The sequence below is a fragment of the Oncorhynchus keta genome, chromosome 30, assembly GCF_023373465.1.
Source record: "Oncorhynchus keta strain PuntledgeMale-10-30-2019 chromosome 30, Oket_V2, whole genome shotgun sequence".
NCBI lineage: Eukaryota > Metazoa > Chordata > Actinopteri > Salmoniformes > Salmonidae > Oncorhynchus > Oncorhynchus keta.
The window spans coordinates 50,415,323-50,437,789 of NC_068450.1; the positions used below are offsets into that span (position 1 = coordinate 50,415,323).

The window sequence follows — 22,467 nt, forward strand, 5'->3', positions numbered from 1 at the left end:
TGGCCCAAGCAAGTCTCTTCTTATTATTGGTATTATTAGTAGTGGTTTCTTTGCAGCAATTTGACCATAAAGGCCTGATTCACGTAGTCTCCTCTGAACAGTTTATGTTGATGTGTCTGTTACTTGAACTCTGTCAAGCATTTATTTTGGCTGTTATCTGAGGTGCAGTTAACTCAAATGAATGTATCCTCTGCAAATCAAAGACAATTTTATTGGTTACATACACGTGTTTAGCAGATATTATTGCGGGTGTAGCGAAATGCTTGTGCTTCTACCTCTGACAGTGTAGTAATATCTAACAAGTAATATCTAACAGTTAAACAACATACCGAAAATACACGTACATCAGTAACGCTTGTCGTCTGGGGAAGGAGAGGAGGACCAAGGTGCAGCGTGGTAAGTGTTCATATTATTTAATGAAATATGCAACACTAGACAAAACAACAAACACGACAAACAGTCCTGAAATGTGAAACAAAAACACTAAACAGGAAACAACCACCCACAAAACACAATGGAAAACAGGCCATCTAAATATGGTTCTTAATCAGGGACAACGATTGACAGCTGCCTCTGATTGAGAACCATACCAGGCCAAACACAGAAATAGAAAATCATAGACAAACTAACATAGACAACCCACCCAACTCACGCCCTGACCATACCAAAACAAAAGACAAATCAAAGGAACTAAGGTCAGAATGTGACAACATCTAAGTAAGGAATGGATTAAGGATATATATACATAAATCAGAGCGGCGTTGGACTAAGGTAGCGGCATAGTACAGAGTACAGTATATATATATATATATGAGATGCTTGATGCGATATTTACAAACAATTCAAGTGACTAAGATGCTGTAGAATAGTATAGAGTACAGTTTACACATATGAGATGAGTAATGCAAGATACAGAGACATTATTAAAGTGGCTAGTGTTTCATTTCCTTAAAGTGGCCAGTGATTCCTAATCTATGTCTATAGGCAGCAGCCTCTGATGTGCTAGTGATGGCTGTTTAGCAGTCTGATGGCCTTGAGACAGAAGCTGTTTTTCAGTCTCTCGGTCCCAGCTTTGATGCACCGGTACTGACCTCGCCTTCTGGATGATAGCGGGGTGAACAGGCAGTGGCTCGGGTGGCTGACGTCTTTTTGGCCTTCCTATGGCATCGGGTGCTGTAGGTATCAAGAAGGGCGGGAAGTTTGCCCCCAGTAATGCGTTGGGCAGACCACACCACCCTCTGGAGAGCTTTGTGGTTGTTGGAGGTGCAGTTGCTGTACCAGGCGGTGATACAGCCCGACAGGATGCTCTCAATTGTGCATCTGTAAAAGTTTGTGAACTTGATGCTTTCCACCTTCTCCATTGCGGTCCCATCGACATGGATAGGGGGGTGCTCCCTCTGCAGTTTCCTGAAGTCCACGATCATCTCCTTAATTTTGTTGACGTTGAGAGGTTATTTTCCTGGCACCACACTCCCAGAGCCCTCACCTCCTCCCTATAGGCTGTCTCATCGTTGTTTGGTAATCAAGCCTACCACCGTAGTCTGCATAATTGATGATTGAGTTGGAGGCATGCTTGCCACGCAGTCATGGGTGAACAAGAGGGGGCTGATCACTCTGGGTCTTCCTTTCCTATGGCAGTCCTCATGAGAGCCAGTTTCATCATAGTGCTTGATGGTTTTGGCGACTGCACTGTTTTTCGACATTTTCCAAATTGACTGACCTTCATGTCTTAAAATAATGATGGACTGTCGTTTCTCTTTGCTTATTTGAGCTGTTCTTGCCGTAATATGGACCTGGTCTTTTACCAAATAGGGCCATCTTCTGTATACCAACCCTACCTTGTCACAACACAACTGAGTGTCTCAAACGCATTAAGAAGGAAATAATTTCCACAAATGAACTTCTAACAAGGCACACCTGTTAATTGAAATGCATTCCAGATGACTACCTCATGAAGCTGGTTGAGAGAATTCCAAGACTGCAAATCTGTCATCAAGGCAAAGGGTAGCTACTTTGAAGAATCTCAAATATAAAATATATTTGGATTTGTTTCACACTTTTCTGTTTACTACATGATTCCATATGTGTTATTTCCTAGTTTTGATATCTTCACCATTATTCTACAATGTAGAAAATAGTAAAAATAAAGAAAAACTCTGAAAAGAGATCTATCTCCTCTTCTGGTTGCCTTCTCAAAATGTTTTAGTCTAAACCTTTTTCAAAAACAAGAAACAGGGAAGAAAGGGGATTGAGAGAGATTTAAAAAAGGCAAACTTGGAGCGAGAGAAAGTTGATGAGATATTTTAGCATAAATTGAAAGTGTGTATGTTTGGGGGGCTGAGGTGTGTATGTGTGCGCGTGTCTCTCTCTTCTTGTGTGTTGCATGTGCGTGTTGCTCGTTGTCACAGGCTCTCTCCCTGCGCTGTGTGTGTGTGTGAATGCTAATTGAAAACTCTAAAGAGGCTAGCTAATGAGCGTGTGCAGGGAGGGCTGAGACAATCCATCTGTCCCCAGTGTCTCTCTCTCTGGCTGTCTCTCTACAGGCAGCCAGGGGAGGAGAAGCCACAGCCTCACACTGAAACTGGGACCTAACCCAATTCTGACAGTGTTTGTGTGTTTTTGTTTGTTTTTGTGTGGGGGGGAGGGTTACTATTCTTGTGGGGACCAGAAGTCATGTGGAAGTCAGTTTCCTTGTGAGGACCAGAAGTTGAGACATTTTGCTGGTCCCCACAAGGAAAGAGGGTTAGGGTTAGATACATTTTTGAATTTATTTAACTTTAGGGTTAGAATTGAGGTTAGGTTTAGACGTCGACCGATTAATCGGAATGGCCGATTTAATTAGGGCCGATTTTCAAGTTTTTGGATATATTTTGGACACCGATTTTGCCTATTTTTTATTTTTATATATATATATTTTTTTACACCTTTAAAAAAATAACTACAACCTAAAACTTCTTACCTGGGAATATTGAAGACTCATGTTAGAAGGAACCACCAGCTTTCATATGTTCTCATGTTCTGAGCAAGGAACTTAAACGTTAGCTTTCTTACATGGCACATATTGCACTTTTACTTTCTTCTCCAACACTTTGTTTTTGCATTATTTAAACCAAATTGAACATGTTTCATTATTTATTTGAGGCTAAATTTATTTTATTGATATATTATATTAAGTTAAAATAAGTGTTCATTCAGTATTGTTGTAATTCTCATTATTACAAATACATTTTAAAATCTGCTTTTTTTGGTCCTCCAATAATCGATATCGGTATCGGCACTGAAAAATCGGTTGACCTCTAGTTAGGTTTGGTGTTATGGTTAGGAAAAATTTGATTTTTTTGTTGTTGTTTTTTAAAATTTTACCCCTTTTTCTTCCCAATTTCGTGGTATCCAATTGTTTAGTATCAACTATCTTGTCTCATCGCTACAACTCCCGTACGGGCTCGGGAGAGATGAAGGTTGAAAGTCATGCGTCCTCCGATACACAACCCAACCAAGCCGCACTGCTTCTTAACACATCGCACATCCAACCAGGAAGCCAGCCGTACCAATGTGTCGGAGAAAACACTGTGCACCTGGCAACCTTGGTTAGCGTGCACTGCACCCGGCCCGCCACAGGAGTCGCTGTTGCACGATAAGACAAGTACATCCCTACCAGCCAAACCCTCCCGAACTCGGACGACGCTAGGCCAATTGTGCGTCGCCCCACGGACCTCCCGGTTGCGGCCGGTTACAACAGAGCCTGGGCGCGAACCCAGAGTCACTGGTGGCACAGCTGGCGCTGAACCACTGCGCTACCTGGGAGGCCTGGAAAAATAGGATTTTAAAAATCAATTGTTTGGTCCCCACAAGGATAGTGAAACAAACGTGTGTGTTTGTGTCTGACTTCCTGTTTGTGCATGTCTAAAGGTGTGTGTGTGTGCGCTTGCTCACACACGTATGTGTAATTCTCTGTGTGTGTGTGTGGGCTTCTGCTTGCCTGTACGTGTTACTTGGTGTGTGTGCTTGCTTGCATGTCTTTGAAATTGTGTGTGATCTGATAGGATCAGAAGGTTATTGGTGGTGTGAGAGGTCAGGGCCCGGCGCGGGCTGCTTAATGACTGAGGTCAGTGGTGACTAATGGCTTGATGGGGCTGGTGGCACTGGGGAGTCTTTAGTACCTCTGGCCATGTCTCTGTATGTCGGTCTCTCTCACTATATATATATGTGTGTGTGTGTGTGTGTGTGTGTGTGTATGTATATATATATAAATAATATATATATATATATATATGTATATGTATGTATATATACACACACATGTATGCATATACACACACACACACACACATATATATATATATATGCACACACATATATGCATATACATACACACATATATGCATATACACACACACATATGTGTGTGTGTCTTGGTCTCTATAACAGTAGCTACTACATACAAATTATCTCTCTCTCTCTCCACCTCCTTGTCTCTCTCTCCTTAATTTCTCCATGCCTCTTTCACTCTATCATTGTTCCTACCCCTCTCTTTCTCTCTCACTGCTCTCCCCCACCTCTACTATTTCCCACCGACTCCCCTCTCCAGGACGGCCGCCTGCGGGTCAACAACCAGCTGATTGTGGTGAACGGCGAGGAGCTGCTGGACCTCTCCAACCACGTCGCTATGGAGACCCTACGCCACTCCATGTCCTGGAAGGGCAATCCCCGCGGCACCATCCAATTGGTGCTCCTCCGCGCCGCCCCCTCATCTGGCTCCGCCCACAGCGCCAACGCACAGGTACGCTAAGAACAGGGCACAGGGACAACGATCGCCACGGTTCACTACTTCGCTGGCAAGCCTCTGACCCGAGGGGTCTCCGATACAGGCACAGATATATGCAGGGCTCAGCGCAAAGCTATACACTTAGTGATATACACAGGTACACAACGCAAGGGAACTTGCATAGTCCAACACTCGGTAACATACACAAACACATGCAAGGAGCACACAGCAAGGTACAGAGCAACACACACAGATACTCTAAAGGCACACACGTAGCCACTCACCCGACAACATACGCATCAGCAACACACATGCCTATGCAGAGAGCATAAGGGTGCTGACAGGGGCAATGTACGGTGACTTACACAGACACGAAAAAACACACAACCACTTAGACAGAAACAGAGACACACAGGGATCCAACTACACACACAACCAGGACCTGATGCGACATCACCACCGCAGGCTCTCGGGAGGACTTTGAGAGAACACACACATGTTTGTGCGGATATTTATATATATATATATGTGTGTGTGTGTGTGTGTGCATTTACTGATACGTGTGTATCTATGTGAGGTGTGTGTGTGTGTGTGTGTGTGCAGCATTAACTCTTTCCCCTTCCCAAACTTTTCCCTCTTCCCACAATGACCACCTTCATACAGGCAATGACTGTTAACCAGAAACCCACTGTGACAAAAACAATGTCTGTGCACTACTTATAAATAATGAATTGCGTATTAATGACCATTATTAAGAAGTTACCACTAATTTTGTAGACAATAGTTGTAACTCACAAAAATGTTTCACTGTCTTCAAATCTTTGTCTGCAATGCTATTGACAATCGGGTAATATTACCATTATCCCTGAAATGCTTGTTAAACCTGTTCTGTTCCTTGTATTTGCTAATTTATTTATTTTCATTATTTTTGTGTTGTTCATTTGTCAAGCAACTAGTCACTCAATGTTATGGTTTTAATCTCACAATAGTCCTTTGTTCAATAAAAAGTCTTCCTCTTGCATGCTGTCTGTTTCACTGTGGTGGGGGTGGTGATTCCTTTCTAATGGCTAGTACTCCTTTCCTCTCTTTCCCTGATGTTTATATACCTATCCATCTCTCTTTGGAATGATTTGTTTCCATCTTTGTCTCATTCTCACTCTGGCCTTATTCTTTCTCTCTCTCCGCTGGGTATCGTCCCTTATCCCACATACCGACCCCTAACACACACAGTCAAGTGACTCGCTGAGTCTCATCTAAAGAAGCCAAAGAAATGTGGAAAAACCAATTTCCAACTTAGTGATGGTCACGTTTTCTACTACTGTGTAGTTTACTGCACTATCCTCTTTCTATGAGTATATGCACTTCAGAATTCCACGGTCAGAAAGGGAAGAGCAGTATGTAAGCGGCTATAGCAATATGACAGAAAAGGAAGAGCAGTATGTAAGCGGCTATAGCAATATGACAGAAAAGGAAGAGCAGTATGTAAGCGGCTATAGCAATATGACAGAAAAGGAAGAGCAGTATGTAAGCGGCTATAGCAATATGACAGAAAAGGAAGAGCAGTATGTAAGCGGCTATAGCAATATGACAGAAAAGGAAGAGCAGTATGTAAGCGGCTATAGCAATATGACAGAAAAGGAAGAGCAGTATGTAAGCGGCTATAGCAATATGACAGAAAAGGAAGAGCAGTATGTAAGCGGCTATAGCAATATGACAGAAAAGGAAGAGCAGTATGTAAGCGGCTATAGCAATATGACAGAAAAGGAAGAGCAGTATGTAAGCGGCTATAGCAATATGACAGAAAAGGAAGAGCAGTATGTAAGCGGCTATAGCAATATGACAGAAAAGCGGACTCATGACAATATAATACAGACAGACTGCCATACTTAGTTGTTTTTTGCACTACTACCAATTATTTTGTTTTTTGTTACTGATTTGTTCGCATTCTCAGTTAATAAATGTAGGGGCGAACTCGGTCTTGCTTTTAAACTTCCTCTTGAAAGTTGGAAATTGGGTAGTGTATCATCACTTCCTCTTGTCACGTTAGTCATTATATACCTTGGAGAGCTATTTTATAATTTATCAGAAATGTCCAGATTAACTAGATCATGTCAGCTAAAAAAATAGTTTTTGTGACACGTGCGCACGGGTGGCGCGGGATGTTCCCCAATGCTAGGGGGGGGGGGGGCCCCCCCGAGTAAAAAAATAAGTTTGATTCCCAGCCCTAGTGAACAGCTGTACCTTGGTTAATCACAACAGCCATTCAGAAGCATTGTGAACCGTGACGAGGTAGCTATTAGTGGAAGAAGAAAGACTAGAAAAAAATGAACTATTACGGTGTTAATGGCTGATGGTAGGGTATAATGGAGGGGCAGGGTGGAGAATGAGATGAGACAGCAGGGGGTTATGGGATTAAATGGGTGTGACCAATGACCCGCCCCTTTTGTGTCCTCCTGTCAGTCTCTCCTTGGCCACACCAAGTGGTGCGGTCTTAGGAAATTGGCATGGAAAATTGTGTATGTGGGTGCAAGATCCCTACCCCACATCCTTCCAAATCGGCAGAAAAAGACATTGTGTTTGTGCTCCCTCAGAGCCTGTAGGAAAATTGTATAACTGCCAGTGTAGTTCTCACTGCATATCTCGGTAGGCCTCAGCCTATGTTCACTCAGCAATCCACACACACACCAGGTCTAATCTTATCACACCACGAGACCCCAAGATGAAAGACCAAAGCCTTGAGGGTAGCTCCAGGACCCCCACCTCTCTCTCTCTCTCTCTCTCTCGCTCACCCTACCCAACTCCGAGGAGCGGGTGTTGGGGGACACCGTGTGCGTTTGGTGGGGTGTTCCTCCATAGCCTCATTGTGTTGACCAGCAGGTTCTTATTGTTCTGCGGATTAGGATGTGAGCTCCTCTCTGGCTTCTTTGATGGCTCTGCCTGGCTGTCAAAGCCCCATGAGACAGATGGGTGGATGGAGCAGTACCGTGTGTGTGTGTGTGTGTGTGTGTGAGAGCCGTTCTGACAGACTAAGATGTGTGTGTGTGTGACAGTAATACATGTAAAGAGCTGTGGTTTGCCGGCTAATGATACCATTGGGAACGTGTGTGACTGCACGCAGGAACAAAAGCACAACGGACACCCCCCAAAGCCTAACTCACACACTGTGCTACCGAACGCACACAATGAAAATCCCCTTTGATATGAGGATGATGGCCTAATGAAAAGAGTTATCACATAGAGACGGTGAGCGTGCAACACCACCACTGCTCATTACATATAATGTGTCGATGATGCAAAGCCCATAGCCACACACCCACAGAGTTCGAGAGAGACTGGGTGTGGGTGATTTTGTGTCTATCCATTTATTTGTGTGTGTGTGTGACAGCTGTAGATCCCACCACACATCGCTCTCAAAGGAGAGTCATATCTTATCTGCGGTACATCTCACTTTGCCACCAGCCCTTCCTATCTGTCTGGTTGCGTCCCAAATGGTGTCCTATTCCCTACATCGCACGCTACTTTTGACCGGGGCCCAGAGGGTGCTTTTCCGCCTGTTCCTCTGTGGCGGTGGACACTGTTCGATAACATGCCTGTCATCAGCACGAGGGATTCATGTAGTTACGCTATTTATGAACCCTCAACCAAACAGTCTCAGTGGCGCTATTGTCCTCTCACTGATGAAACACAATGAAAGCCAATGGGAAGATGTCCGTTATGTTTTCAATATGAAATAGGTAGAGTTCTTGTACAGTGCATCAGGTAGAGTGTGTGTATAGTGCATTGATTCTGTGCAATAGCCGTTCAGAAACTGACACTACTTCCATGCGAGCCAGTGCATGCCGCCGCCAGATAAGCTTGAAAATCGATAGACCAAATAAGCGATTTGATTACTTCCTGTGGTCTCTCATGAGAGCATGAGGAAGATTCCGACTGAAGTCAATGGAAGAGTGGCACACTCTCATTCACTGGCGTGTTGAGTTTCTCGGTTTTCAAGCTTCTCTGACGCTAGCCCACTGTGGCTCGAACGGAAGTAGAACGATAGTGGGTAAGCGGCTACTGTGTCTCCGACTGTAGTCATAGATATAGTACTCTGATTCTCAAAGATATTCTATGATCGTAAGTACACTTCAGCACGACATATGTGCATATATGCACTTATTGTCCTCATACCTTTTCAATTAAAAATCACATATATATTTTTATCACTCTGATTTAATGTCCAGTGTCATCCTTCTCATATTTTATATACGTACCTTTTACATACCTCTCACATGAAAACTTAAAAACACATTCAATGTGCATCCATTGTGGGAAAACTCTGGGCCATTCCAAGTCAAGTGATCAGGAAAAACTCCCTAGGAGCAGGAAAAACTCCCTTGGCCCTAATGCAATGCACTGACCTCTGCTCCTCTCCCCCTGGCTGTGACAGGAGAGCCAGGAGGCGGCTTGCCACCAGATCCCAGACGGCCCCTCCGGAACCCCGGCTCTAGCTGCAGCCCTGGAGTCCCACCACCACAGCAACGGTCCCAGCCCCCAGCCGTCCATGGTCCCAGCTTTGGAGGTGAGAGGACACAGTAGGGCCTGAACTAGGGAAGAGATGAGCACACTCATACTGGTGCTTGACTTACACACCCAGATGAATATAGTATACACACAGACGCAAACATTCACACTTGCCATAAAAACAAACAGTGTACAGCGGCTTTATCACAACAGTTATATACCCTGAACAAAAATATAAACGCAACATGTAAAGTGTTGGTCCCATATTCCATGAGCTGAAATGTTCCATACCCAGAAAATATGTTTATATTTTGTGCACAAATTTGTTTATATCCCTGTTAGTGAGCATTTCTCCTTTGCCAAGATAATCCATCGACATAACAGGTGTGGCATATCAAGAATCTGATTAAACAGCTTGATCATTGCACAGGTGCACCTTGTGCTGGGGGACAATAAAAGGCCACTCTAAAATGTGCAGTTTTGTCACAAAACACAATGCTACATATGGATCAAGTTTTGAAGGCGATTGCAATTGGCATGCTGACTGCAGGAATGTCCACTAGAGATATTGCCAGATAATTGAATGTTCATTTCTCTACCTTAAGCCACCTCCGTTGTTTTAGAGAATTTGGCAGTATGTCCAACCGGTCTCAACTGCAGACCACGTGTATGGCGTCATGTGGGTGACTGGTTGTGAACAAGGTGTCCCATGGTGGCGGTGGGGTTATGATATGGGCAGGCATAAACTAAGGACAACGAACACAATTGTATTGTATCAATGGTAATTTGAATGCACAGAGATGACGAGAGCCATTGTCATGCATGATAATGCATGTCACAAGCATCTGTACACAATTCCTTATACAAACTGTAACTAGGTCAAATTTTTCAAATTGTTACATGTTGTTTTTATATTTTTGTACAGTGTCTGTTAATATATAAACTCAGCAAAAAAGAAACGTCCCTTTTCAGGACCCTGTCTTTGGGTGGGTTTGTGCCCATAGGCGACGTTGTTGCCGGTGATGTCTGGTGAGGACCTGCCTTACAACAGGCCTACAAGCCCTCAGTCCAGCCTCTCTCAGCCTATTGCGGACAGACTGAGCACTGATGGAGGGATTGTGCGTTCCTGGTGTAACTCGGGCAGTTGTTGTTACTGTCCTGTACCTGTCCCGCAGGTGTGATGTTCGGATGTACTGATCCTGTGCAGGTGTTGTTACACGTGGTCTGCCACTGCGAGCATGATCAGCTGTGCGTCCTGTCTCCCTGTAGCGCGGTCTTTAGCATCTCACAGTACGGCCATTGCAATTTATTGCCCTGGCCACATCTGCAGACCTCATGCCTCCTTGCAGCTTGCCTAAGGCACGTTTACGCAGATGAGCAGGGACCCTGGGCATCTTTCTTTTGGTGTTTTTCAGAGTCAGTAGAAAGGCCTCTTTAGTGTCCTAACTTTTCATAACTGACCTTAATTGCCTACCGTCTGTAAGCTGTTAGTCTCTTAACGGCCGTTCCACAGGTGCATTTTCATTCATTGTTTATGGTTCATTGAACAAGCATGGGAAACAGTGTTTAAACCCTTTACAATGAAGATCTGTGAAGTTATTTGGATTTTTACTAAATATCTCTGAAAGACAGGGTCCTGAAAAAGGGATGTTTCTTTTTATGCTGAGTTTCTATGTGTGTGTGTGTGTGTGTGTGTGTGTGTGTGTGTGTGTGTGTGTGTGTGTGTGTGTGTGTGTGTGTGTGTGTGTGTGTGTGTGTGTGTGTGTGTGTGTGTGTGTGTGTGTGTGTGTGTGTGTGTGTGTGTGTGTGTGTGTGTGTGTGTGTGTGTGTGTGTGTGTGTGTGTGTGTGTGTGTGTACACTACCCTTTAAAAGTTCGTGGTCACTTAGACATTTCCCTGTTTTTGAAAGAAAAACTTGTTTTTGGTCCATCAAAATAACATGAACATGATCAGAAATACAGACGCCTCACAAGTCCTCAACTGGCAGCTTCATTAAATAGTACCCGCAAAACACCAGTCTCAACATCAACATGGAAGAGGCGACTCCGGGATGATGGAAAGAAAAGCCATATCTCAGATTGGCCAATAAAAATAAAAGATTAAGATGGGCAAAAGAACCTAGAAGGCCTGCATCCCAGAGTTACCTCTTCACTGTTTACGTTGAGACTGGTGTTTTGTGGGTACTATTTAATGAAGCTGTCAGTTGAGGACTTGTGAGCTGTCTGTTTCTCAAACTAGACACTTTAATGTACTTGTCCTCTTGCTCAGTTGTACACCGGGGCCTCCTACTTCTCTTTCTATTCTGGTTAGGGCCAGTTTGTGCTGTTCTGTGAAGGGAGTAGTACACAGCGTTGTACAAGATCTTCAGTTTCTTGGTAATTTCTCGCATGGAATAGCCTTCATTTCTCAGAACAAGAATAGACGGACGAGTTTCAGAAGAATGTTTCTTTCTTTCTGTCCATTTTGAGCCTGTAATAAACCCACAAATGCTGATGCTCCAGATACTCAACTAGTCTAAAGAAGGCCAGTTTTATTGCTTCTTTAATCAGGACAACAGTTTTCAGCTGTGCTAACATAATTGCAAAAGGGTGTTCTAATGATCAATTAGCCTTTTAAAATGACCAACTTGGATTAGCTAACACAACGTGCCAGTGGAACACAGGGTGATGGTTGCTGATAATGGGCCTCTATACATCTATGTAGATATTCCATAGAAAGTCAGCCGCTTCCAGCTACAATTGTCATTTACAACATTAACAATGTCTGCACTGTATTTCTAATCAATTTTAGGTTATTTTAATGGACAAAAAAATGTGCTTTCTTAAAAAATCAAGTACATTTTCTAAATGACCCCAAACCTTTGAACAGTAGTATACATGCATACATACATACATACATACATACATACATACATACATACATACATACATACATACATACATATATATATATATATATATATATATATATATATATATATATATATATATAATATAAAAATAAAGAAAAATAAAGAAAAAATGAGTAGTTGTGTCAAAACGTTTTACTGGTACAAATCAAACTATATATATATAGTACCAGTAAAAAAATCAAATATATATATATATATATATATGTGTATATATATATATATATATATTTTTTTTTTTTTTTTTTTTTTTTTTTTAAAATTTTTTTACTGGTACTATATATATATATAGTTTGATTAATTACAAATTTTTTCTTTATTTTTACTATTTTCTATGTTGTAGAATAATAGTGAAGACATCAAAACTATGAAATAACACATGGAATCATGTAGTAAACAAAATAAATGTTAAACAAATCAAAATATATTTTAGATTCTTCAAAGTAGCCACCTTTTGCCTTGATGACAGCTTTGCACACTCTTGACATTCTCTCAACCAGCTTCATGAGGTAGTCAAATGGAATGCATTTCAATTAACAGATTTAACCTATTAATTTGTGGAATTTCTTTCCTTCTTAATGTGTTTGAGCCAATCAGTTGTGTTGTGACACGGTAGGGGTGGTATACATTTACATTACATTTACATTACATTTAAGTCATTTAGCAGACGCTCTTATCCAGAGCGACTTACAAATTGGTGCATTCACCTTACGACATCCAGTGGAACAGCCACTTTACAATAGTGCATCTAAATCTTTTAAGGGGGGGGGGGTGTGAGAAGGATTACTTTATCCTATCCTAGGTATTCCTTAAAGAGGTGGGGTTTCAGGTGTCTCCGGAAGGTGGTGATTGACTCCGCTGTCCTGGCGTCGTGGGGGAGTTTGTTCCACCATTGGGGGGCCAGAGCAGCGAACAGTTTTGACTGGGCTGAGCGGGAACTGTACTTCCTCAGTGGTAGGGAGGCGAGCAGGCCAGAGGTGGATGAACGCAGTGCCCTTGTTTGGGTGTAGGGCCTTATCAGAGCCTGGAGGTACTGAGGTGCCGTTCCCCTCACAGCTCCGTAGGCAAGCACCATGGTCTTGTAGCGGATGCGAGCTTCAACTGGAAGCCAGTGGAGAGAGCGGAGGAGCGGGGTGACGTGAGAGAACTTGGGAAGGTTGAACACCAGATGGGCTGCGGCGTTCTGGATGAGTTGTAGGGGTTTAATGGCACAGGCAGGGAGCCCAGCCAACAGCGAGTTGCAGTAATCCAGACGGGAGATGACAAGTGCCTGGATTAGGACCTGCGCCGCTTCCTGTGTGAGGCAGGGTCGTACTCTGCGGATGTTGTAGAGCATGAACCTACAGGAAGGGGCCACCACCTTGATGTTAGTTGAGAACGACAGGGTGTTGTCCAGGATCACGCCAAGGTTCTTAGCGCTCTGGGAGGAGGACACAATGGAGTTGTCAACCGTGATGGCGAGATCATGGAACGGGCAGTCCTTCCCCGGGAGGAAGAGCAGCTCCGTCTTGCCGAGGTTCAGCTTGAGGTGGTGATCCGTCATCCACACTGATATGTCTGCCAGACATGCAGAGATGCGATTCGCCACCTGGTCATCAGCAGGGGGAAAGGAGAAGATTAATTGTGTGTCGTCTGCATAGCAATGATAGGAGAGACCATGTGAGGTTATGACAGAGCCAAGTGACTTGGTGTATAGCGAGAATAGGAGAGGGCCTAGAACAGAGCCCTGGGGGACACCAGTGGTGAGAGCGCGTGGTGAGGGGACAGATTCTCGCCACGCCACCTGGTAGGAGCGACCTGTCAGGTAGGACGCAATCCAAGCGTGGGCCGCGCCGGAGATGCCCAACTCGGAGAGGGTGGAGAGGAGGATCTGATGGTTCACAGTATCGAAGGCAGCCGATAGGTCTAGAAGGATGAGAGCAGAGGAGAGAGAGTTAGCTTTAGCAGTGCGGAGCGCCTCCGTGATACAGAGAAGAGCAGTCTCAGTTGAATGACTAGTCTTGAAACCTGACTGATTTGGATCAAGAAGGTCATTCTGAGAGAGATAGCAGGAGAGCTGGCATAGTATACAGAAGATAGCCCTATTTGGTGAAAGACCAAGTCCATATTATGGCAAGAACAGCTCAAATAAGCAAAGAGAAACAACAGTTCAATTACTTTAAGACAGTCAATACGGAAAGTGTGTGTGTGTATTCTGTACATGTTTCATGAGACGTACAGAGTTGGCCTTGCTCAGCTAAATGAAGTATGGATCCATTATTCAAGGAGAATCAGTTGCATTCATTTCCATTGTGTATGTGCTTGCGTGCACACAGTTGAAAATCTATCCCTCAATACTGTTTGTCTCCATCAGTTGATTGAGTGTGTTTAGGTCTACTGCATTACTCTCCTAGGCAGGCAGTCTTACAGACAACTAGCATTGACACAGCTTCCAACGCAATGGCTGTATACCAAATGGCACCCATCGGGCTCAGAAGTATTGCACTATATAGGAAATAGGGTGCCATTTGGGACATATCCAATGCCTCCTGTCTCAGTGGCCCTTCATGAAAAGTGATGACTGCGTTAGCTCCAGCCAGAGGAAGACATATGTCTCCTCTTATAACAGGACTATCACTTTTGCCAAATGTGATCCTGCATTTACATGGCATAGACCTCATTCATGTGTCTGAGATTTCCTGTATGCGTGACACAGTAGTAGTAGAGTAGAAGTTGCCAGTCAGCACTGATCTAGGTTCAGCTTAACCACCCTCAATCTTAACCGTCGTCTTTAGGGCGATAGACTCAAAACTGGTCTTAGATTAAACACCCCATCCTACTCTTTTAAAGGTACTGGTCACTGGTGGAATTTCTGATTGATATGTGTCTGTCTGTGCTGTTTGTCCATATCCTCTCCCCGTCCAGCTCCTCCCACTAACGGTGGCTACGCCCATCACGAGGAAGAGGAGGCGATAGAGGAGGATTTTCCCCTCGACACCTTCGTCTGGCTCCGTGGAGGAGACGAACGCTAAACTCCCATGCACAACACAACCTCACCGGAGGTCATTACACTGTGGCCCTGTTTGAATTCCAGACCAGGTCAAAAGTAGTGCACTAAATAGGGAATAGATTGCCATTTGGGACGCGTTCCTTTAAAATTATACATTGGTCATATTCATTAGTGTACATCAAAGCAAAAAAAATCTGCACGAAAACAAACATGCTTCCATTTGGTTCCTAGTGAATACGACCATGATTGGATAGGTGGACGCATGGGTTCCACCACGTACTGTAGCTTTCACCTGTCCAGTCCTTTCGAATAAGTGATGCATGATTCAGCTCAGATCATGACACAACTATGTTATACACTGAGTATACAACACATTAAAAACACCTGCTCTCCATGACAGACTGACCAGGTGAATCCAGGTGAAAGCTATTATCCCTTACTAATGGCACTTTGCTCAGTGTAGATGAAGTATATGGTTGTAGGTGCCAGGTGTACCAGTTTGTGTCAAGAACTGCAGCTCTGGTGGGTTTTTCATGCTCAACAGTTTCCCGTGTGTATCAAGAATGGATCTACCACCCAAAGGACATCCAGCCAACTTGACACAACTGTGGAAAGGATTGGTGTCAACGTGGGCCAGCATATATATATATATATTGAAAACTCAACTTAGATAAATTGCAATGAAAATCTTTAGTCGCAAAACTTACTGTTATTTTCCAGTCCATTTAAATGTTGAGCTCGAGGTGATTTAATCCTCTAACCGCTAGAGTGTCCCAAGTTAGGTGGTGTCCCATGTTGGGGGAAAATTAGCTAATACATGTGTAAGATTTGAATATATGTGTTTAGGTGGCCCACTGCCACCACTACAAAAAATATTTTGTAAATGTTGTTGTATAATCATTTTTTGCCAAGACATTCTTTTAAATGGACTGTCATTAGCTCAATGACTGGAAGTCTATAGAAACAGCTACAATGTTATTGCTCTAATGCTAGTAGCAATGCACCCCCCCACCCCCCACTACCCTTGCCACCACTGCTGGAAAAGAAGTAACACTAGAAGTATATTTACATAAAATACACTATGAAAGCGAGGTTAAACATTAAAATAGGACATAACAAACGTACAGGCTACAATGTTAGTAGTGTTGATTATAATCTGTGGTGGTTTTTCTCAGTGAGCGGAACAAGACTCCCTATTCTCCTGAGGGTCCCCTTCACCCAGACACACAGAGAGCACAGCAACCCAGGCAGACGGACTACCCTCAGACAAGGAACTCTTAAGAGCACGGACCTGGGTGAGCACACAGTGTTGCACACATGCACTCTTATTCCGATATGGAGGGATTTCAGTGCCAACCGAAATTGCATTTGAATTCCATAGTTTTTAATTGGTATTGAATTTGAATTTATTATTTTTTAATTGGTAATGCACAAATTGAATAATTTCATTCATAAATTCAGTATTGTATTTCATGATTTGAAACGGACTTGAATGAATATTGCATTCAGTTTAAAAATCACTTTTCAAAAAAAGATTTATATTGAATTTCTGTTTGCTGATGTCAATGTTGTGAACGTAGTGCCCTATGGTGGGGTTATGGTATGGGCAAGCATAAGCTACGGACAATGAGCACAATTGTATTTGATCGATGGCAATTTGAATGCACAAAAATAACGTGCCGAGATCCTGAGGCCTATTTATTTTATTTTAAAATATCTATGACCAACAGATGCATATCTGTATTCCCAGTCATGAAATCCATAGATTAGGGCCTATTGAATTAATTTCAATTGACTGATTTCCTCTAATGAGTGTCTGTCACTCAGTAAAATCAATGAAACTATTACATGTTGTGTAAATATTTTTGTTATTATATATAATATATGTGTGTGTGTGTGTGTGTATAACGAGTAGGTGTGCAAACATTTCACTGTAACCAATGTTTTTAACAAATCAAATCAAAGTATATTTTATATTTGAGATTCTTCAAAGTAGCCACCCTTTGCCTTGATGACAGCTTTGCCCAGTCTTGGCATTCTCTCAACCTGCTTCACCTGGAACGCTTTTCCAACAGTCTTGAAGGAATTCCCACATATGCTGAGCACTTGTTGGCCCTTGTTGACCCTTCCACTGTCCACCATGCATACAACATCTGTAAGGTCCCTATTGCATTCCAAGCACAGATTCAACATTAACACATGGGCCCATTGTAATGGTCTTATAATGTTATGTTAAGGCACGCATATGACATGAAATGTTTGCCAATTTTTTTAACATGATATATTTTGGGGGGTATTTTACCCTCTTTTTCACCCAATTTCAATTATGATCTTGTCTCGTCGCTCCCCAACAGACTCGGTAGAGGCGAAGGTCGAGGAATTCGTTCCCCGAAACATGACCAGAGTGTCAGAGTTAACGCACCGAAGTCAGCCTGCAGGCGCCCGGCACGCCACAAGGAGTCGCTAGAGCGCAATGAGCCAAGTAAAGCTCCCACCCCGGCCAAACCCTCCCCTAACCCGGACGACGCTGGGCCAATTGTGAACTGCCCTATGGGACTCTGTGACACAGCCTGGGATCGAACCCGGGTCTGTAGTGACCCCTCAAGCACTGCGATGCAGTGCCTTAGACCGCTGTGCCACTTGGGAGGCCTGACCTTATCAAGACAACAATTCCTGAACTAGACTTGTGTGTCTAGTCAGTCTGACACTGCTCTGTGTGCGTGCGTATGCGCACGTCTCCGCATGACACTGCCAGTCTGTGCCAAGCATGGATCCTTCAGTCGTACCCAACTTTCCCTGAAAGCTGAGAGCACAGCAGCTTATTTCCTCATATTGGCCCCTGGGTGACCCTGTTAGCCTCTCTTTTCTTCTTGCTCCCGCCTTCCTTTTTTTTGTTGCTCTCTTCTCTCATTCTTCCCTCATCTCTCTCTTTTCTGTGAAGTTTTTTATTTGCCTGTCGCTGGTTTCCAATCCCAGTTCATTAGTGTTGTGGATTGGGTTCCCCCTCCTAAACTAGTTGCCCGCCACTACTGCACATTTATTGGCTTTTATTAGGAAGAGACCCCCGCATCCTGCTCACTGCTTCTCTTGTCTTTCTCTTTTTCGTAATCTCTCTCCTTCTTTCTTGTTCTTTCACTCCCTTTCCGTCCATCTTTCTCCTTCTTTTCGCGCTCTCTGTGGATCTCTCTCTCTCTCTGTGTGGATCTCTCTCTCTGTGTGTGGATCTCTCTCTCTCTCTCTGTGTGGATCTCTCTCTCTCTCTGTGGATCTCTCTCTCTCTCTGTGGATCTCTCTCTCTCTCTGTGTGGATCTCTCTCTCACTCTGTGTGGATCTCTCTCTCTCTGTGTGGATCTCTCTCTCTCTGTGTGGATCTCTCTCTCTCTCTGTGTGGATCTCTCTCTCTCTGTGTGGATCTCTCTCTCTCTGTGTGGATCTCTCTCTCTCTCTGTGGATCTCTATCTCTCTCTCTCTCTGGATCTCTATCTCTCTCTCTCTCTGGATCTCTATCTCTCTCTCTCTCTGGATCTCTATCTCTCTCCCTCTCTGTGTGGATCTCTCTTTTTCTCTGTGGATCTCTCTCTCTCTCTCTCTCTCTGTGGATCTCTCTCTGTGGATCTCTCTCTCTATGGATCTCTCTCTATGGATCTCTCTCTGTGGATCTCTCTCTCTCTCTCTGTGGATCTCTCTCTGTGGATCTCTCTCTCTCTCACACACTCTCACACTCTCTCACTATCTCACTCTCTCACTCTCTCCCTCATGAAAATGACAGATTGAGATGAGGTTGTTATCTGAGGATGGGGGAGGTTGTTATCTGAGGATGGGGGGGGGGGTGTTATCTGAGGATGGGGGGGTTATCTGAGGATGGGGGGGGGGTTGTTACCAGAGGCATGGGGACTGTATGACACTGTGACCCTGTGCTGTGTGTCACATTTGTAAGGATCACCCCCTTTACAAAGGGGTAGTTTCCCATTTCCAAACGGGGGTTAAGCTGGTTGAATCAAGTCTGAGGGTTTATTTTTTGCACTAAGCAAAAAGTAATAAGCAATCTAAGCTCTGGTGCTTAGCAAATGTTTTATTATGGGGACTGTAGGGTGCACAAGCAAAACAAGGGCTGCATCTCAAATGGCACCCTATTCCGGAACTTTTGGCCAGAGTGTGTACTTATACATCAAGCTGCCTCATGCTACAAGGCTATTTATTTGACTTACTATAATAGGGAAGAGGGTGCCATTTAGGATGCACACATGGCTTCTTCAGCATTCCAGAGGTATCAGACGTTGGTTAAATAGGCTTAGCCAAGACTGTGATCCTAAACACTCGCTCTCAAGTCTTTCTTAATGGTTGCACCTGGGCCCGTATTCATAAAGCCTTTCAGAGTAGTAGTGCTGATCTAGGATCAGTTTTGCTTTTGAAATCATAAGGAGCATAAGGTGGGGACTAAATCGGCACTTCTACTCTGAGACACGTTTTGAATTCAGACCCAGGAGTTTTTCCCTTGACCACATGACCTGATCCGACATTAGTTGAGTCATGTACATGAAGGCACACGCGTGGAGAAGAAACCGTGGAATTCACTGAGCAGTAGCCATAGTGAGCTCACCAACACCAGCGACAAATTCCTATCCCAGCAGCAGAACATTTATCTGTGGGTGGGTGAGAGATTGTTGATGCTTCTCTCCGAACAGGGGGGTGGGGGGGTCTCTGTAACAATAAAAGCAGATTCATATGCACATTATTCTTTAGCTTCGAGCCACACAGCTCACACACACACACACACACACACACCACCAACCTTTTTGTGGCTACTGTATTTGAGGGAAAACGTAACGCGTGAAGCCAGCAAATATAACAGCCAGTCTCATCCTCTGTCGCAGCTGCATTTCCTCTCCCTCTCTTTTTTTTCCTTTTTTTTTTTTCCTTCCGCTCTCTCGTTTCTCTGCCGGGAGAAAATTGACCTCATAAAATATGAAAAGGGATTATTTCAGAGAAATTGCAACGTAATGAAAACCTATTATTGTGTCCCGTGGTGCAGTGCCCCTCTGGCAGCTGATGCCGCTCCCTGCCTGCCTCCTCAATCCTGTTGGTGTGGATTAGAGAGGGGGAAAGAGTGATGAGAGAGGGGGGGATGAGGGAGAGAGTACCCAGTTCTTGCCCTCCCCACCCTATCGCTCTTTCCCTCTCACTCTTCTCTCCGTGTCTTGCTCCCTCTCTCTTTTTCTCCATCTCTGCTCAGAGAAAGCAAAGGCAACAGTTTATGGTGTTCCAATATTCACTGTGTGTGTTTTCTGTGTTTCAGTGGCTGATGAGAGCAACATGAGATCCCTGGCAGAGCAGACCAGGTGAAGAAACACGCTCTTCCCCCTATCCATATCCCCAACACATACACACACACATCACACACACATACTCTTCTCACACACCACACGCACACTCTTCAGACACACAAACACACACCTTCTCAAACAAAGAAAGCATTGAAAAAAGGTATGAAAAATAATCCTAATTTTCAGTGTGCTGTCATACTTACCGCAAAACAAGTTATGACCTGTTCAGGACCCTTCCGTAGTAGGGTGAAGTTGTCCCTAGACACTGGTCATGGGTCAGTTTTGCATTTCCCCACTAATGGTTAATGTAAGGATTGAGGGAAGGGGAAGCTGATCCTAGATCTGTACATTTGGGGAAACTTCACCCTGGAGGGAACACACTTCAGCGGGGAGATGCTTTGTGTCACTGCACCTGTTTTATGTGTTCTCCTTACTCAGCTGGAAGCAGCAGGAAGTGATTTGTTGAGCTGCCTCTTTGCTCCGACAGCCCTAGATTGCATTAGACCGGGATGTTCTTAATTTGTCTCCTTTCACTTAAGTGAGAAAGAGGGTGCAGGGATTGAGTGATAGGCTTTGAACGCACGCCCCCTGCTGACACGCGCCCACACACACCTTAAATCTCCCGCAGCAAAAACCTGTTGCCGCATAACAACAACTCTACAAGTCCCCACCCCCACAGTAAAGTACCAGGCTCAGCCCCCCACCATGATTTCCCTCAAAGCCCATTTTCTGATCGGTAGTCATAATAACCCTTATGGGCTATGATAGATAAAGAGATTCATTTTCTACATCAGCCTCTAACTGATGTGGAAGCTAATGTGTATTGACAGGCTGCACTGAGGCCAGTTTGCTGACAGGGCTGTTTTGGACTTGGCCCCGTGCATGATTCTTTAAATGGCCCCATGCTTCTTTATAGGCCTTGACATATTTCATTAGTAGGATGGTCTTTAAGAGGGGCTCCGCCTCCGGCTTTAATCTGGCTAAAACCTCTGTTCGGGCTGAGGGGGGGGTGTAGTATGATGCAGAGTTACTCTTTCCTTCTATTTCTCTCTCTCGCTCTCCTTCTATTTTCCTGTCTCTCTCTCCCAACTCGCTCGCTCTCTTTTCCTACTATTTCTTTCTCTCTCTCCTATTTCGGTCATGCTTTGTCTATCGCTCTCACTCTCTCATTTGCTTTTGACTTCTTCCTCTCTTGCTCTCCCTCTCTCCATACCTTCTCCATTCCTCGCTCTCTCCGTGCTCTCACTCCCTTTCTATCTTCCTCACCATTTTATGTGTGTTTTAAGCGTCTTTCTTGTTACTCTTCTTAGTCTTCTTTCTCTACTATCTCTCTCTCCTCTCTCTCTCCTCTCTCTCTCCTCTCTCTCTCTCTTTCTCTCTCTCCGGAGCGGTCAGTCTTGTCTCTCTCACGCTTAGTCTGTCCCCTCCTATCCCCATTTCATCTTCTCTTATTCTCCATATCCCAATTATCCTCCTTCCTCTCTGTTCCTCTGTGCTTTCTTAGTGTTATGTGATTATAGGTAACATGCTCCATCCTTTGAGCTTCCCCTTCCAAATAATCCTCCCTTTCCCTTCTCACCTAGTGCCCATATATCTCCTTCGCTCTCTACCTTCTCATAGCTACAGCCTGTATAAGCCCAGTCTTTAAAGCCTCCTGGTTTAGGTTCTCTCTCTCTCTTTCTCTCTCTGTGCGTGTGTGTGCGTTGCGCAAAGAAACACTAATGCATAGAAACAAGAAACTTGTGGATTACACATGTGCGTGTGTGTTTCTTTGCATGTATGTAAAAGAGGGCAGTAATCCTCAGGTCCTCTGAATAGACTAGTGTGTATCAACAGCCGGAGGAGAACATGCTCATGTAGGAGAGGGGGATAGATGGATGTTTGGAGGGGGACTCTCTCACTCCATTTCGGTGTGGTCTCTGTCACCATCTCTCCATCCTCCTCTTTGTCTGTCCCCCGGCTCTTAACATCTCCCTC

At 44.1% G+C, this 22,467-nt stretch overlaps 1 pseudogene; it reads left to right on the plus strand.

Annotated features, from left to right (window-relative positions):
* The window catches only part of LOC118363985 (partitioning defective 3 homolog B-like), a 67,842-nt pseudogene that overhangs the window by 22,713 nt on the left and 22,662 nt on the right, over positions 1 to 22,467 (plus strand).